Raw genomic sequence first — 14,195 nt, 5'->3', positions numbered from 1 at the left:
TAGCTTCTGAACTTTCCTGTAGGCTTAGCGGCCAGTTTAGGGGCTGGAATGTGACAATCCGAATTTATACTGCATTTTAGGGGATAGGAGGGACAGCTTTTAGTAAGTTTGGAAACCAGGAAGCATGAATCTTTCTTTTAGAGACTTCCGGTTGTTCTTGGTCTCTTGCATTTCTATATGAACTTTAGAGTTGTGTCATTTTTTTTTCTTTTTAAATTTAATTTATTAATGTTGTGGTGGGTACCCTCGGGAACCGGCTCTCTTTCTACTGTGAGATCTTGGCGTGGAACTCAGGTTGTCAAGCCCTCAAGGCAAGCACTTATACACACGAAGCAGTCACATTGGCCCAATGTATCATTTTCTCTTCATGAAAGACAACTGGAAGCTTTATTCGCTAAAAAAAATTTTTACAGTGTCTAACTAGCCTATATGAACTTAAAGTCCAGGCTAGTGTTGAACTTAGTTCTCACTCTTGACTCAGCCTCAGACATGTTGGGTTACAGGAATGTACTGCCACATGCAACTGCTGGTAGTTAAAATGTTGGCATGGTATGGATCTCATCAAATCTATGCCATCAATTGAGATAGTATCACCGTCTTAACAGTGGTAAGCGTTCCAACCCATGAACATGGACTGTCTTTCCATTTGCTTCTTAGGACAGAGATTCTTACCTTTCCATGTGCATTTTGGTTTAATTTATTCCTGTGTCTTCTTTGTTTTCTCTGTGTGTCCATGACATCCTGGAGCTCGCGCTGTAGACCCAGGATAGTCTCCAATTCAAAGATCTGCCTCCCTCTGCTGATGCTATTGTAAGTGGAATTCCCACCCCATCCTATCCCCCCTCCCTTTTTTTAAAGATAAAGTCTCTATGTGGCCATGGCTATCCTGGAACTCACTATGTTGACCAAGCTGACCTTGAACTCATGGAGACCCACCAGCCACTGGCTCTCAAGTGCAAGGCTTAAAGGTGTGTGCCACCACACACAGCTGGTATTGTTCTCTTGATTTTTGTCTTAAGAGTGATCCTTGCTATCGTATGGTAATCCTGATTGTTACGTAGCCTTGCTGAATTCACCTAATCGGCTCTCACAGTTTCGAAAGGGTTCTTGGAGTTTTTTGGTTGTTGTCACAACATCTACAATTTCCAATCTAGACACTTTCTGATTCTTTCTCTTGCTTAATTGCCCCCGTGGGGACTTCCAGTACAATGTCAAATGTAAGTGGCTAGTGCAACAACATCCTGTTCTTATTCCTGGTTTCTGCTCTTTCATCATTAGTATAGTGCTGGCAGTGGCTCTCTCCAAGCTGGGGCATCTTCCTTGTGTTCCTAGATGTATGGCGTTTTTTTATCACGACAGGGTGTTAGCTCCTAACAATGTGTTTCCATGAACAGATGGGAAGGCTTTATGGTGAGTCTGGTTGCACTGCCTCTGTCAGGAAACATATTTTGCTGATGCCGGTCTCTAAGTCCCTTACAAAGTGCTAATCAAGTCGAAGACACAGCCGTGCTTGCTGATGACTTTTGAATAGCTCCTCAATACATGTACATGGCTTCTGAGTCTATTCAGCTGACTCCTCACTAACCCAAGTTAACTTGAGTTTGTGTTCACTTGCCTAAAGACACAGAGATAACTTGGCCGTAGAAGATAACAAGCTGATTTGTTCTTATTGTTTGGTTCCTCTGGATGCCTTATTAGCTTACCTTAGATTCTCAGAGTCAGACAAGTTGTCACCCTGAAAGATCAGTGGTAGTGAGAACTAATCCCCCCCTTGTGTGTGTCTGTCTGTCTCTCTCTCTTTCTCTGTCTCTTTTCTCTCTCTCCTCTGTCTCTCTCCCAGCTCTCTCTCCCTCCCTTTCTCCCTTCTCTTCCTCCCTCCCTCCTTTCTGAACGCCTCTAGAGGAAACACTGGAAATTGAGCTTCCTAGTAGAACTGAAGTCTGTATCTGTATATTTTTATGAAGGAGACCTGTTGCTGAGTTCTAAGTGGTGGGGGGAGGGTCTCAAAAATAAGACTTAATAGTTAACCTGCCTTGGGGGAAGGGATTGCATTAGAAAAAAACTAAGCTGGGTATGGATACCTGGTTGATTTTTTTTTCTTTAGCTCTTTTAACTGTGTGCTCTGAGTAGGAACATTTGCTTTATGGGTGTTGCCTCTATATGCAATTGTTTATATGCTATCATCCCAACACTCAAAAGACCAAGGCATGAGGATTTCAAACTTGAGAACTACCTGGTCTACATAGTCAGGCTTTGTCTCAAGCCATGAAAAGTGTAGCCACTATTTCGTCTGTGAGGTACACAAAGTTGACTATTGGTGGTGATGGTGGGGTCTTTGCCTAGCAGATACTGTCCTAAACTCCCTCTACCTGTTTGAGTCTGAAGATCCTTTCTGGGGTCTGGGAAGATGGCTCAGTGGTTAAGAATATGCACTTCTCTTGCAGAGGACCCAAGTTGGGTTCCCAGCACCCACACCAGGTGGCTCACAACCACCTGTAACCCCAGTCCCAGGAGATCCAACACCCTCTCTGGCTTCTGTGGGCACCTTCACTCACATACACAGCCCCACCCCCATAATTAATTTTTTTGCCTTAAAAATGGATAAAGATCTGTTTGTTGACTTGAGTCTAGATTTTTAAATGTAATTTATCATCATGAATGCAGACATCCTGAAACCCCTTCAGGAATGAAGTGATGGAAAAGTTTGCTATGATCTGTCAATAGCAGGTTCAAAAGTTGGAAGAGCGCTTGTAGGTATTTCAATATGACAGACTCCTAATGGGTAGACCCCACAGGCATTTTTCATGAGTAATACAGCTAATCTGGCATCTGGACACTTAACGTTTCTCTAATTCCATACAAATGTCCCGAAGGCCATTGGCTGATGGCTATATTCTTAATAATCTTTTTTTTTTTTTGAGACAGGGTTTCTCTGTGTTGTCCTGACTACCCTGGACCAGGCTTAATAAATCTTATGAATGTGCTGAACAAATGTTAACCACTCTTCAGCATAGGACAGCAGACCTAATGGGGCCTTGAACCTAGATCTGGGTCACACTGGTGTGAAATATATTTATAAAAAAACGTTTTGTGGAAAAAGCTCTCAAAAAGAGAGATACTTTGCCCTAACTGTAGGATAAATCTATTCCGTACGATGCATAACATTTTTTCCTGATACCAGTAGGGTCCCCAGTTCTCAGTTATCACGTGCTTGAATAATGTCTACAATTCCCAGATTTACAGAGTAATGAAAATTACAGCAACTTTTTAAAATAAAAAAAGTGTAATGATGTTTTATTGTTTTTGTTTAATATTTGTAAGTTTTCTGAAAACAAATCTCTGACCCTAGTTATTATTCTAATAAAACTTGTTAAGAGAAAAGGTTCTAGCCAAGAGTCTCAGGAATGTATCTTTTGGGGGCTGGAGAGATGGCTGCCGTTAAGTTAGAGCACTGGTTGCTCTTCCAGAGGACCTGGGTTTGATTCTCGGCTCCCACATGGCAGCTCACAGCTCTCTGTAACTCCAGTTCCAGGGGACCCAACATCCTCTTCTGTGGACTGTACACACATAGTACACAGACACCCGTGCAGACAAAACACCCATACTCATAAGACAGAAAATTAAATCCAGAAATGAGTCTTGGGTTTGGATTTAGCTCTGTGGCAGGGTACAGTTGGATTCCTGCTGCGTGTACACAAGCTCCTGGTTAGATCTCCGTCTGACTGGTTTTGTTGTGAGGTTTTCTGTAGTCTATCTTTGCCCTTGGAATCCTCTTGCTTCAGCCTCCCAAATGCTGAGGTGTGTGTGTGACGGCACTATCTGTAACTGTGCATTTATATACTCACTTGTTCAGGGAATCACAGAGGTTACCCAAGGTTGTAGATAGGACTCTAAGTTTATAGATACCACTCTAAGGACGTAGAGCAGTGGCCTTCTGCCCCTCAGGGTCTAGTATCAGGGCTGGTATGATCGTGGTCCCTGTGGCATCTCTGCTTCTCTTTTAGCGTCTTCACCCTTTGGATTCTGCTGGTTGATTCTCTTTCCACGTTTTCCGTTTAGAGTCTGCGTTGGCATCAGCTTGGCCTTACCATTATCTAGGTTGGGGAAGGGGTTTTCCACAACCACGCCCCTGGTTAGGGATGAGAAAGGGAGTGTGGAGAGTTTCTTTACAAGGGTGTGTTGGGAGCACTATAATATGGCTCCTGGAGACACTGAGCAGGGCACTTCTCTGGCCACCAGACTAGTGGCCTGTGATCGCCGGACATGACCAGCAGGAAGTAGCAAGTTACTTAGATGCCATAACAGTTGGTCTGCCTGCCATCCTCAAGAGTAGAAAGTGGGTTTTATTCAAATGTTTTAATTGCTCTCCTTACACAGTTACAAGAGGAATGAATCATTCTGTGGGCAGAAGGCGTGGCTGCCTGGTATCTGTGCCTAGAAGTGCGAGTGTGCTTGAATTGAAGTTGGGGCCCTGTTTTACTAAATCAGCAGACCAGATCTCTCCAGCTAAAGGAACATACACTTCAACTGGGCTCACCCACCCCAACTGTTAGCACATCTCAGCCTTGGAAAAGCTCTGTGGGATTGGTACCAGTGATGCCTGAGGATGATTTTATATCTGCCTACACCAGAATCAGCAGCAGCCTCACAGCCAGATGCCTCCCGGCACCCTGGGCAAGGGGAATTTGGGTTGTGAGTTTTTACAGTTACTCCGTGTGCAGCTCTTGTATTGTTTGCCATCACCACCATCGTGGTCACTACCAACGTCACCATCATCACCACCACTATGACCAACATCATTATCTTTTGTGTCCAGTTAGGCCATCTAATTTTTGTGAATCTTGTTTCCTTTTCCTTTTATTTTGATCTAATTTGGGAGCTTAATAAGTAATTCCTGCCAAACCTGCCCTTAAAGCAACATTTTTCTATGGTACTTGATTGAATTATTGGGCAAAAATAATTAGAATTTTTTCTCTTAATGTCACTGAGAGTTTGGCAGAGGAAATGAGTACTATCCAACTTTTTAAAAAAGATCTCCCTTATCATTAGTTTATTGTTTATTTATTAGTTTATCTTTGTGTTTGGGGGCATTGTGGGGCTGTTTCCATTTTAAGGAAAACATGTTAAATTTGACTATGATTGGTAATCAAATTTATTTTACTGAATAGCATTGTATCAGTAATTAAAAATACATACACTCTCAGTCTTTGGGTGAGAGCAGAAATTTCATTTTTTTTTCTGTCTGTGTTGTGTAGTATCAATCATTCTTTGCTTCTAAGACCCTGAATTGATGGCGTACTGGTTAGCACACCAAATGGCTTGTGACTTGGATTTGTGTTATCCTCATTTTAGAAAGCCATTGACTGGAAATTCCCAAAGAAGCCATTAGGGCCTTTTCTAACTTGAAAGTAAAGATTAGATCTACTTCTGTAAAGTTTGCATAATATGGATTATTTTTAAAAATTGTAATCTACATATTATAAATTATGCTCTGTTTGAATTATATATGTAAAGTGTATGTGTCTGTTTTGCACTATAGTGCTTTATATATTTGACCATTTGTATCATGGTCGTTCAGTTTCATGCTTAAGAATAATATGAAACGTTTTATTCTATATACTTCAATTTTTATTTTGGATTAAGTGTAATTTTGACCCATGAACAAACCACCGTGCTATCCCGAATAAGGCCAGCACCTCTCACTTTAGTTCAGAATAGTGTGAATTAAAGTGCCCATTTTTGTTACGTTCAGGAATTCTGTTGTAAGTAACCTTATAGTAAAGGTAGCCTTATGTGGAAAGCCTTATTGCAAAGATATTGGAGAACTTAAAGTATTTTTTCTAGAATTCAGACTTGGGTATTTGGGGGCATATGAAAAACATTTGGAAGAGTTCTCACTTAGTTATATGTGGGATATGGCCATGAATGTCTCTACAGTTTGATATCTGTGTTTATGTTGAATATGTTGTACCTCGGTTTCCTGGTTGGCACTGTTACATGATAAAGTCCATCAGTGGATAAATTGCTGTGTGTGTGAGAGAGACAAAGACAGAGACAGAGAGACTGACTTGCCTTAAAATAGAGCAGCCTCGTATGGTCGAATAGACTTCTCCTGTGACTCATATTTCTGTGTACCTCATGAGTCAGCTGTGACAGAATCCGTGCATGCAAGAAAGAATAGCTTGTCTTACTGTGGATAATCCAGGCCTGGGTTAAAAAGTGTTTCACCATGTAAAGATGTTATGGAAGATGCAGCATATGTGTGCTTTCGGCTTTTTTTGTTAGAAGACAACACATGGTCAAGCAAGTTAAAGGAGGTATTGGTTTTAACCATTCCTCTTACTGATCTTCTCAGTGGCAGGAGCGATGCAAAATGCACTTGCTGTTTCCACTGCTAGCTGTTGCCGTTAATGGTCACTGTATGTGTCACCGGGGTCAGATGCACTGTGCCAACCAGTATAGAAGACGACACGGGATGGAGGGGTATATTGTAGTTGGGGATTTAAGGTCACTACATTGTATGGTCAAATCTTGGAGATGATGGTTCATGGCCATAGCTTTTATCATCTAATAAAAGTCTTTAAATCAGTCCTGTCTGTGTGATATAATCTTGTTTCTACCTTAATACAGATGTAGTAAAGTGCGTGTTCATTTGGGTCACAGCTTTTCTTGGCTGTGTTACATATGTATTCGAGTCAGACTTTTGATAGATCCTGTAAATGTACATCACATATTTAACTCATGGTTGAAGTTTTTTTTTTTTGGTCTCTTCGGTCTTTAAGGAGATATTATTTTATTAAGCATTAACTTTGTTATGATGTAAACATGTTGTATGCACATCTGCAAAACCAGATTTGGACAGTTGGAACATCTGAAGAATTAATAAATCTTGATTTTGAGGCCCAGCCCTTGTTTTGATATGAAATGCACGGTTACTTTATTGGACTGACTTAATCCCTGGCTATGTCCCTTCTTGAGTGACTTATTCTTTCAAGGCAATGCTTCATTTTGCATTAAAAGACTGGTGGATAAAGCCTACCCCTCCCAGTACCAGGGATGGAGCCTCGGCCTTGCACAGGCAAGTTGAGCACCCTGCAGTTGAGCTCCGTCCCAGGAAGTTGCCCCCTGGCAATGGTAGTGCCCTTGTTGCTGGGGGTAGGGGGCAAAAACCAATTGTGTGGTTCTTCTGGCTCATGGGCATTCTCTTTCTTCCTTTTAGCTACTCCTCTGTGGTAAGAACATGATCAATGTTAGATTCCCCTTAACGATAATGACTGCGCATAGGCATGGATTGGGTGTGAACTTGAATGGGAAGTCTTGCTAATTATACTTCCCAATGTTGCTGGTGTTCAGTCTGTTCTCAGTGGCAGAAAGAACTTTCGGTTCTAACGAACAAGCCATGTGACTCTCCTCTCTCTTTGCCTCTATTCTGTCTGCACCATCGCTGCGAAACCTCCGCCCTCCACCTTCAGCAAGGTCCCACCACCATGGCAGATACAGCCACAAGAGCCCAGGCCATGCCGGGCCACTTGCCTCAGCTGTCACAGCGGGTCCTGGCAGTGGGCTTCATTGTGACTTCAGAGGGCAAAGAAATACCATCCGGAAACACTCTGAGGCAGCAGGGCCCAGCATCCATCTAGGGGCTCCCCGCCTGAGACGTGAAAGTCTGCTTATGTACCAGAAGAGGTTTCCTGTCATTTATTGCTTTTAAAGTGGTTGCTTCAAGAGTTCAGCATAGATGCCAAGAACAGTGGGGAATCACGAGGAAATTGTGCTAATTGCATTTAAGATGGGAGCCCATGAGGCAGGTAACACTCATGTGCTGTTAATCACGGTGATGAATTCTCAGCCACGGGGTTCGCTTCTTGTCTGAGCTTCCCCCGCCCCCTTTGGGTTTTATTTTTGGAACTAATCAGGTTTTTGTTTTTCTTTTAAGGAAAAAAAATAATAGCAGATGTCAGACTGAACACTATTTGACTGGATTATTTTTCTCCAACTTGGAAGAAGTGTAAGTCCTGTGTGCCTGGTTGAGGATCATGACCACAGAAGATTATTAACATTCTTTGGACAGGAGTGGGGGAGGAGAGAATCTCCAAGGATTGCCCCTCCACACCTTTTACTCATGTCTCAGCGAGACGAGATGTTATAGGTACAGAGTGCTGCCACCCTGTCTGTGAATCTTACTCAAGGTCTGTCAGAGCACATCTTTTGCCTTCAGCCTGTGAATTCAGGGGAGTCCTGACTAATGTTCTATCCAGAAATGTGTTTTGGCACTGGACAAGCATGGTGCAGCTTTTCCAAAACCAAGGAGTGTGCTCGCGTGTGGGTGGCCCTCCCATCTGCTGAAAGCGTTGAAGCAAGCCTTTCTGCCTCGCCCAGCCTTGAATTTGCGGGGGTTCAAGTGTGGTCCTAAAGAGCCAGAGGGTTCCTGAGAGGGAAGAACTTGAGCTAGGCCAGCCCTGGGCAGCAGGGTTCTTCCTGCTGCCCTTCTCTAGAAGAGCTAGTCGAGATGCCTTACAAACGCATGGCTTTTTGAAACGCACAGAGACAGTGTCGTCTGTGTATTAGACATGAGAGGAAACAGGAAGGCAAACGTATCCCCGCCAGTAGATAGCTCATCCAGTCTCACCTCTCTTTCCTCTGTGCTAGGCTCTCTTCACACACGTACACCCTGCAGCTGGGCACGGAGACCGGTGAGGTGAAGGATGAGCAGCTGTTACCGCGATCCCAGAAGACAGCCGCCCGGTGGGAACTTGGAGAGGTGGCTCTCAGATTCGTTCAGAGGTACACACCTCAGGACTGGCGATGCTTGTTGGGTTCAGTGGGCTAAATCAATAGGAAGGGGCTCATATGCATACTCCATCGAGTAAGCATGTGGGGGAGAGCCACAGAGGGACGTCAGCCGGGGGACTGACACGGCGTGCCGGGATTTGTGCTTAGGAAGCGCACTGCCAGCCATATTCAGGACACAGAGCGGCTGGGGACCAAGGGATAACCGAGACACTTGTGGCCATTGTCCAGCAAGGAAAAAGTGGTGAGTGGACCCGGCAGCAGGGTGGGAGACTACAGTGCGTGAACAGCTTTCTGTGGGAAATAGTTCTGCTGTGGGTGGTGACTTGGACAGAATTCTGATGGAGACATCTCACGGGCTGGTGGCTCTGCCTGAAGTTCCGAGAAGAGGCCTGTCCGAAGCTATCCAGATGTCAAGATGGGAAATCCTTGCCTTGGTCATAGAAAAAGAGACTAGTTTGGAAAAGAATATGGGGGGGGGGATCCCTTTTAGAGAGTATTGAGGGAAAAGATTACGTATGTCTGGTCCCTAAAAGCCACTAAATGTCACAGTGGGAGATAAAGGGCCCAAGATGGGGTATTAATGTGGGTATTTACTGTCTCCCCAAGGTCATATGATCTGTAGGAATAAGAAGTGTCCACTGAGCCGGGCGTTGGTGGCGCGCGCCTTTAATCCCAGCACTCGGGAGGTAGAGGCAGGCGGATCTCTGTGAGTTTGAGGCCAGCCTGGTCTACAAAGTGAGTTCCGGGACAGCTAGGGCTGTTACACAGAGAAACCCTGTCTCAAAAACAAACAAACAAGCAAAAAAATGTTCACTGAACTCAGTGACAAGGAGCCAGTAGGGTTTTGGGGAAAGCCATTCCAGGGGCTTCAGGGCCAGTGAAGACAGGAGTATGTTCGTGAGCCAGGACATGAGGAGGGGTGGGCACAGCAGCAGCAATGTTTCCTCTGACTGGAAATTCCCAGCCTGGCCACTGATTTACAGGTCTGTTTTCTTACGGTGTGTGTGCACAAGCGCTTGCAACACCCTGGACATTTGGGGGTGAGACGACCTTCAGGAATTGGTTGTCTCCTTCCGCTGTGGGTTTCAGGGATTGAACTTGAGTCAGCAGGCTGGGGTGACAAGTGTTTTACCCACCCAACTGGCCCACCATTGCTTTTAGATACCTGTATTTGGATGTCCTGGAAGTTATTTTGTTAAGATAAGATTCATAGAAATGAATCAGAAAGTCTTAGCAGGCACGTGTGTATATGCAAGTGTGTGTGTGTGTGTGCACGTGTATACGCGTGTGTACATGTACATGCTGAAAGCCAAAGGTTGATGTCACATGTCTTGTTGCCATTCACCTTGTATTCTGAGGTAGGCTCTCTCACTGAACCCCAAGCTTGCCCTTCCAGCAAATCAGGCTGGCTAGCCATCTTGCTCCAGGATTCCCTCCCTCCCGCTCCTTCTGCCCTGGGATTACAGGAGGTCTCCTCACCCACATTGCATTCTGTGGACCTGCATGACAAGCCCTCCACTCACTGAGCCATCTCTCCAGCCCCTCTTACTGGCTGGCACCCCGACTTCTCAGGAGGGTCGTGTGAGTTGTGGTGTCATCCGTTAACTCCCTACGGTCACCTCCACCACACTCCAGTCAACACTGAATCTTTGCCTCATTAAAATATTTCCCCTGATACAACTAGTGAGTGATGATTTCCTGTGAAGAATTATAAATCTTTGTTACCGATGGGCATGCCTTCTTTTTAGTTTCTAGTCAACCAGATCAAGGACCACGTATTGGTCTGAAGGTTTCAGAATTGAAAGGAGAATGACTTGTCATACCGTCTGAGCATTGCTGTGGGGCTCACTGTTCCTTCATTTGCGTAAAATGCTTAATTAGTCTCTCTGGGCCTGGGTCTGGTTTTTAACTAAGAGACTCTGCTAAGGTTCTTTCCTGCACTGATTCTGGCCATTGTTTCTATCTCAGCCTGCATCTGGCTGCAGGTAAACCCTAGAAGATTCTATCTCAGCCTGCATCTGGCTGCAGGTAAACCCTAGAAGATTGGCTGAAACCTTTGTTGGTGTTTGTGTTTGTTTTGTTTTTGTTGTTTGTTTGTGCGTTCCTTTTCAAATGGTGTCTCAGTGTATCCCAAACCAACATCAAACTCAACTGTGCAGCTGAGGATGGCTTTAAACTTCCGTTCCTCTTGCTCCCATCTCCAGAGTGCTGGGATTATGGACATGAGCCACCATGTTGAACTTTTGTGGGAATTTTTCATTTATCTGTTTGTGTTTTATGGATGGCCTATGATTCGTTTTCTGCCTAGTCTCCTATGTATTGGGATTATAGGCATGAGTCTGTCTGCCCAGTGTTGGTTAAAACTTTGGTATGGTTAGAAAGACATTGCTACTGGGCGGTGGTGGCGGGTGCCTTTAACCTAGCACTTGGGAGGCAGAGGCAGGTGTATCTCTGAGTTCGAGACCAGCCTGGTCTACAAGAGCTAGTTCCAGGACAGTCTTCAAAGCCACAGAGAAACCCTGTCTCAAAAAGCCAAAAAAAAAAAAAAAAAAAAGACTGCCAACAGAACAGTTAAAATACTAGACATTATATTCATTAAGACTCCCTTTGGTGGTAGTGGTGGTGTGTGTGTGAGTGAGTGTGTGCGTGCGTGCGTGCGTGTGTGTGTGTGTGTGTGTGTGTAAGAGAGAGAGAGAGAGCTATTCTTAATACAGCAAGGTAATCATTATTAACTCCCTTTGTGGTGTGTGTGTGTGTGTGTGAGAGAGAGAGAGAGAGAGAGAGAGAGAGAGAGAGAGAGAGAGCTATTCTTAATACAGCAAGGTAATCATCATTAACTCCCTTTGTGTTGTGTGTGTGTGTGTGTGTGTGTGTGTGTTGCTCGTGAGTGCTCGGTGTATTGTGTCTACGCACATGAGTGTGTATGCCTTGTTTTGCTTTTTTGTGTGATGCTAGAAATGAAACCCTGGTCTTTAATGAAAGCCAGGCCTTGTGCGTGTCAGACCACTCTGAACCACTGGACTACGTTCCCAAACTGTGAATCCTCTTCGAAAAATCTCTCAGGGTGGTAAATCAATCTTCCCAAGGTCACTAACTCTTCCTGTCTCGGTTGAGATCAAGTGTGGGCTTCTAACACTGAGGCCTCATTTACATAGAACAACTCATGGTAGCACAGGAATCCCTGGTCGCCAGTAGACCAGAAGCCTTGGTTCTATGAGAAGGATTGCTGGTTTAAAAGACAAGAAAATAGTTCTGGAGTTTAAGCCCCATGCACACAGAGTGTCATTCATTTCCTCTCTGCTCTTTGCCAACTTCATTCTGTTGAAGCTTTATTCTTTGAACATAAAATCGATGAGTGATCTTACTTTTTTAATCAGAGGGGGTGAAAGTTCAAGTTGTCTAGAGTACTGAGGGCGAAGGCCAGGCTTTCCATCTGTAACACAGTAAGCCTTACATTCAAGTTGCATCGCCATGGGCCTTTGGCGAGGATATTAAGAAACCCTATTGGAACTCTTGTCTGACCTCCCTGGGAAACAGCCACACATGAGAACTTCCAGGGGCCTGTCTGGAACACTGAGACCAGTGTGAACAGATAAAACCACCGTGGTATTTTTCATTTCAAAACCAAGAGCAGTCACACGGAGGGACAGTCCACTAGAGGTGGTGTAGCTGCTGTAGCGTGTACCCTCTGTCCTGTTTACACTCACGGGATGGTCTGCTGTGATGGCCGGAGAGGCCTGGCTGTTGTTCCTAATAATCATTAGCCGTTATGAGCCACACCAGCTGACCCCGAGGACAGAGAGGATGGATGGGAGGAGGAACTGAAGGGTTGTTGCAGGAGTCTCATTTACTCACATGCAGCTTCCTGTGGTGTGGCTTTAATTTTTTAATAACGGCTCTTCGTTTGTAGAGGTTCTGTAGCTGGCTGATTAACAGTAGAGCCGCCCTAAGCTTTGTCTAATGAGGCATTTGCACGTGTACTTACAAGTGGCTGAGATGGTGACGCGGATGCTGTGTGTTTTAACTGTAATTTAAAAACCCCACGCGTTTGCAGTGATTCATTATTGTGCCTCCCCAGATGAAAGGGAAGCATTTATTAAAACTCCCTTCATTGGATTTTAAAATTGAATAAAATTGTTACAACAACTTAAATCAGATGGGAATCTATAAATTTCAGAGTAAACATTTTCTTCCAAACTCAGCCCAGTAGTCACCCACTAGTACTATTCTGTTGTGTAATGTTTCTGGTTCTTTTTAAATTTATTATTTTCTTTAAGACAAGGTCTGGTGTCAACCAGGCTGGCCTTGAATTTGTGGCCCCAACCCTAACCCTAGCCCTAACCCTCCACCTCCCAGGTGCTGAGATGACTGATATGAGCTACAACACCTGGATTACGCGGTGCCAGAGATCAAACCCAGAACTTCAGCAGGCTAGACACTACCAACTGAGCTACAGCCATAGACCTCAGGCTTCTGTGAATAATGGCATATATATGAGCACTGCTAGGTCTAAAAATAAACAACAGTGGTTGAAATGTAAAAGCAGCCCAAGAGACTGGATGAACCATGCACACATAGAAAAAAATGGAATACTAAAATAGAACGCAACTAAAATAGAATGCCTCCAAATAGAATGCAATTCCAATATATGCTACAAAGGATAAAAGCCTTCAAGATATTATGCTAAGTGCAATAAGCTGTGTGTAAAAGGCTGTGTGCTTCTGCTTACATCGAGGAGGCAGAGTTTCTATTCGAAATGATGAAAACGCTTTGGAGCTGATTTGTGCTACACAACACTGAGGTTGTACTTACTCATTCCTTCACCTAAAAAATGATTAAAATGGGACCTACAAGGAGGCTTGGTGTAATGGCACCACAGAAGCATGACACTGTGAGCTCCATCTCCAGAACCCCCATAGAAGTGAAGAGAACCAACTCCACTAAGTCGTTCTCTGACCTCGCATGCACACGTGGCATGCATTACACACACACAATACACATACACACACACACTCGCGCACACACACCCCTTTAAATGGTTAAAATGGTACGATTGTGTTACGCATACTTTACCATAATGGTAAAAGCAGAGTGAATATGTAACGTTTAGGGTTAGAGGTTAGGGTTAGGGGTTAGAGGTTAGGGTTAGGGGTTAGAGATTAGGGTTTCAGGGTTAGGGATTAGAGTTAAGGTTCTGTTTTGCATGAACTCAGGCTTAGGTTTACAGGTTAGGGTTAGGTTTCTGTTTTGCATTATTAACACTTAGAAATGGTAGCTGGTGGGCTTGGTGGCAGAATACTCGCTTAGCACGTGTGAAGCCCCAAGTTCGATCATTAGCATCATGAAGAGAGAAGAGCAGGGGGAGGGAGGAAGAGCAGGAGATTGATAGATACATATGATAC

The sequence above is a fragment of the Mesocricetus auratus genome, unplaced genomic scaffold (assembly GCF_017639785.1).
Source record: "Mesocricetus auratus isolate SY011 unplaced genomic scaffold, BCM_Maur_2.0 Super-Scaffold_100676, whole genome shotgun sequence".
Classification (NCBI taxonomy): Eukaryota; Metazoa; Chordata; class Mammalia; order Rodentia; family Cricetidae; genus Mesocricetus; species Mesocricetus auratus.
Note: the sequence above shows the minus strand (reverse complement) of the source record.